General features: G+C 49.5%; 1 protein-coding gene across 2 annotated transcripts in view; it reads left to right on the top strand.

Moving 5' to 3' along the window:
* The window catches only part of AP2M1 (adaptor related protein complex 2 mu 1 subunit), a 49,337-nt gene that overhangs the window by 364 nt on the left and 43,973 nt on the right, over positions 1–5,000 (top strand). The gene's annotated exons all lie outside the window — the stretch shown is intronic.

The raw sequence follows: 5,000 nt of genomic DNA, 5'->3' as shown, positions 1-5,000 counted from the left end.
AGTGAGCCGGCCTTCCCCGCGCTGCGGGCAGCTGTGCAGGGTGCGAGGCGAGGCCGTCTTGTGGCCAGCTGTTCTTCCCCGGTGGCAAGGGGGCGCCCCTGAATGCCCGAGGGAGCAGCCGCATGAGTCCTGTCGTTTCACGCTTACCTTTCCCTAAGCCGCGACGAGATGAGGATGCTTCCTAGCATATTTGCGCCCCAAACGGGCCCTGTGGAAGGGGAGGCAGTAAGCACCTAATCATCATCGAAAGGTGACCGGGCGCAGCTCATGGTGCCCGAGCCGCTTGCAGTGTGCTGCCCGCTATGGGCTGGTACCAGAGAGGTGGTCTGCCCAGGTCCCGGCAAATAGTGTCTTGTTTTGATGAAAGCATTTTAGCTGGAAGTGCCCACCAAGGTGCAGAGGCTTTACGCCTGGTTTACGGATGCGGGAGTCTCCTCCCTAGGGCCATACTGCTGCGGGCGAGCAAAACTCGGGTGCGTATGAACCCTGCGCCTGCGGGCTTGGGCCTGCACGTAGGACACCCGCCAGAGGTTTTGGAAACATCTGAAGCCCCGGGTGCAGGTGGAGGATGTTTGCCAGTAGTAAGGGCACTTACAGTTCTGGACTTCTGCATTTGGAATTAGTTGTGGCTAATTTGGCCTCAGATACTTTTATATATATATATCTTGTAACTGGGACTCGATACACTTGCTAGCTCATCTAGGGTAGTAAGTAGCTTGCGGTGGTGAGGGGTGGAGGCAAAGCTATTGGCATGTTGCCACCCTAAATTCCCAGCCCAGGATATCCAGAGGTGAATGGATTGTTGCTCTCGGGTGACTTCCCTCCCACGGCTCGGAGCTTGCCAAGCAGCGGTGGTTAAGCAAGGAGGTTAAGCTGCCACTGCTCAAAATGCTGCATGTGGCAGTGAAACTATTGAATTTCCCCCTCCTACTAATGGGGGGGAAGCAATGGAGGGAAAAGCTGAAGCCTTTTGAGGCATATGGCTCTGTTCCCATATCCATGGAGAGAAATGAAGAGCTGCTTGGACCTTGAAGTGGTGACTTCAACTGTGATGCCCCTCAGGAGATTTGGATCCTACTTGCAGCCGCCAAAGGTTATCCAGGAAAAACACCTCATGGGAAATGTGTTTTTGTTTTTGTTTTTTTTTTCCCTCTGTGTGCCTCCTGCTTGTGGGGGAGATTTTTGTTGGCTTTATCCGAAAAAATTTTGGTGAGGCCTGGCATCTTGTAGCGCTCACTAGCGACCTTTCAATGTTCCCATTTTCATGTGGTCTTCTCTTACTTTGCAGCCTGCTCTATCTGTTTTAATACAGCTGCCTTTGATCTAGGTACAACTTCTGGTCAAATGTCTAATGGGGCATATGAACTAAAGTTGGGCAACATGGAAGCTACATTGTGGGCTTTGAACTTCTCTTGGTTGATCTGATAATGCTGGGGCTAGCCTGAAAATTGGCTTACCAAGCAACTTCAGTTTGCTTAAGTCAGGAAAAGTATTAATTCAAACTGTTCTGGTTCAGCCACTCATGCTTGTGCCCTTGAATACCCCAGAATAGTTCTCTTTATGTGGTGCTGAACTAAGTGTTTTGGAAATAGGGATTGATTGTGAACCACTTCTGTAAATTCAGGGGCGTTGTGTTCTTGGACTCCTCCTAGAGCAAGCCTGGTTCCTGCTATTTCTTAGAGGCTTTATTTGGTTCAGTGCTAATGTTCAGGAGCTTTTGTCACTAAGTCATAATTCAAACTCCTCTTATGGACTGCCAGATGATTTGGCAGTGAACATGGGCCTGATGAGGTGATCTCTGGTATAAAGAAATCACGTATGTTGTGGGGAAAGCTACTGCTGAAATGGCTGTGGGCTGCCCCAGGAGTAGGTTTAGTTTCAGCTTTGAGCCATGGTGTGAAGCCCCACCAGAGTCCCTCTGTGTTCATCTACTCTGTCTCCTTGATGGCTGCTGTGAACTGGGCTGAACCCACCAATTTCACAAAGGACTTGTCCAAGGCCAGCAGATGGGATTGCTTTTAGTTACTGCAGACCAGGTCATCGGGGTGACTTCTTGGAATTGTCTATTTGCTGAGTTTGGGATACTGTCTGGCTCCTAGGGAAGAAGTCATGCAAGCACGTGGTTATTTAAGTCCTGGGTTTGGTCTGGCCTTGACAACCGGCTAGCTGCTATTCCTGTTGTGGAGATGCTGCTAAGCATTTGTATAGCTGTGTGGGGATGGTTGTATGTGGCTGTGCCCATCTTGGACAGGATGACTGCCCCACCCCTGTGCCAAAGGGTTGCATTTGGATCCTACTTGCTATTAATGCTGCATCAATCTGATAGGGCTCTTGGTAGCTGGATGGTGACAAGTGAACCTTCATTGTAGTGCTAAGGGCAATACAGGAACTCTGTATCCTCCAAGATGAGGACCAGAGTCAAGTGGACATGCATGGTCTTGGATTACCACTTCAGAGGGGTAGTGGGAATGCAACACTGCTACACTACTTTCTTTGTCAGGCTTAGCTGGGTTTCAGCAGAGCTGCCATCTTTCTCGAGGAGAGGCCTTCTTGGAGAAGCCCATGTGGAAGGGGATGTGACTGTGTGCTTTAGGGACAGCCACAATTGCTTTCCAAGCATGGTGCTACCAGCCCAACACCAACACGGTGTTCCTTAGGCATTGCCCTTCTTTCTCTAGGACTAAGAGAAACCTCTTCTGCCAGGTTTGGAATTTGTAGCTGTAGAGAGATTCCTTATAACCCCTGCCTGGGCAGGAAACCAAGGCATGGAAACCAGAAGTACAAGCATATTGAAAGGGGCTCTCTCTAGAGAGGTGGTAGGAATAGCTGATAAACTCAATGTTATGTTCCTTTCAGCCTGGTAATGGTTGGGCATTATTTGCTGTTGGGTTGCGGGCGGGTCACAGTAACTTAAAGACACATATTGCTACTGATACCTTAACCTGTTTTTTCTTCTGGGGGTGCCATGTAGAGTTAGTGGCCCAAATTTGGGCCACATGAGTAAGGAGCCTGGAGTTACAGCCTGGTGCAAAACAACTGCATTAGACTACATGAGCAGACACCTGACGCTCATACTACAGCCCACATCTACTAGGCATCTGTTGGAGTTAAGGGTGATGTTTGTCATTCCAGGTGGGTGCATGCCAAGCTGAAGTTGGAGCAAAATGTGCACACAGAGCTAGATGATAGACAGTCTGCCACAGAAACTGTAATCTCAACCTGAGCTGCCCATGTGCACTAAATTAAAGGCATGATCCCTAGCAGTTTTTGGAGAATGGCTAATGGATACTCTGAGCCCATATTCTACAGGCACATAGTCTGAGGTGATTTTGCTGAAACCAAAACCACCTGCCTCTTTGGTCTTTAAAATCCTGAAGTCTAGGCTAATTTGTTTTTCCTAAATCAGCAGGCAGTTTCATAAAGAAAGCTCATTGCTGGGGTGTCTGGTCTAGGGGTTCCTGATCCACAGCCACCAACATGAGTGGTTTTTGCTGCTGAGTTGCATCTAAAGCTTTAAGTTAGGGGGCCTGGCTCCAACAATATGGAGGAGGTAGAGAAAGAGGAGGATTTGAGGGTAAGGTAGGGGTAGACTGGTGGCAGGGACAGGATGGTTTAAATGTTGCTTGATCAGGAGCATTATAGGAAGGTCTTGAGGGAGCCTCTTCTCCTACCTTTCCCTTTGGGAGCTGATGTCCCTCCACTGGGCTATCTGGAGCTGGGTGGGTATATATGGGAAGCTTCTTCTGTTGGCAGACCCATATCTAAAAAGTGACAGCCAGGGACTTGAGGGGCATACCTCAGCAGGGGGAAGAGAGAACAGGGTGGCAGTCCCTCCCTGATCTAGGTGGAGAAACCTCCTACCCACTTTGTATGCCAGCTGAAAAATCAGGCTTCCTCTGAGGCCTCACTTTGCCTGTGAACTGAAACTTCTGCTGGATGAATGGGGCATTTAGGTGCTGTGCTATGCTGCCGGTGGATATCTAGAGCCCTGTCCACCATATGCCTGATGCAGAGGCCCTACTGCACATCTGGATCTCCACTTTTCTGCCTCTACCAGGTACATGCGTTCATAGCCTACCCACCTTCCTCCATTCACAGACCCTCAAGTAGTGTTGAGTAGTTTGGGGAAGGGAGCAGAGGGGATGGCTGTAGCACTGGATATCCTGGAGGGAAAAATTAGGGAGCAAACTGTTTGAAGGGAATATGGCAGGTTTGGAGCTACAGCTGAGGATGAGGTGGTGCTGGAACAGTGCTTCAGAGTGGAATGAAAAAGGAGGGGGCAGAGCTGTGTAGTGGCTGATACGGAGGTGGCATTTCTCTCTGCTCTATGGCAATTCCAGCATTGATCTCTTCCTCTCCAGTTTCTCAGCGTGTGGATCGTCTACAGCAGTGCTTCTCAAACTATCTGATGTGGTGGACTAGCAATTTTTTTTTCCAGTGGGCCAGGGACCGGTGCCTGGTTCAGTCAGTGGCAGCAACTGCGTATAACAACGCTACACAAATGCGTGACCGGCTGTTTCTTTCTCTTTCCTCACCTCACACGACGTGATGTCACCTGGAGTGTTGGAACGTACAAACTGTGGCGCTATGATATAGCAATGTTATGCTTCTGGAAATATATTTCTTTCTTTCCTGGCAACTTGCTGCAGACTGGCATCGGTCCGTGGACCACCACTTTGAGAAGCACTGCTCTACAGACATCCCCTTTAGAAAGGGAAGAGCTAGGCTTTGTTGGACAGCAGAAAAGGACCAGAGAAGAGGCTGAGCACGCTGCAAGATTGCAGCACTCTTCTTTCCTGGGTAGCTTTCGCCCCTGCAGTAAAGTGAAGCTTCCTTCATTTGTGGGGAAGGATGTATTAAAGGTGTTTACAACAAACAAGCTAAATGCCCCCAAACCTTAACACGGGATTAAGGGCACAAAGCAGTGCAGGATGACCTGGAATGTAGAGAGTGTGCATACTGTCCCTGCCAGTGCCGGTGGTCCCCTATGCTGCACTGGG

This window comes from Gavialis gangeticus, unplaced genomic scaffold (genome assembly GCF_001723915.1).
Source record: "Gavialis gangeticus isolate Ggan-Ray unplaced genomic scaffold, GavGan_comp1, whole genome shotgun sequence".
Classification (NCBI taxonomy): Eukaryota; Metazoa; Chordata; order Crocodylia; family Gavialidae; genus Gavialis; species Gavialis gangeticus.
This window is presented reverse-complemented; position numbering and strand designations above follow the sequence as displayed.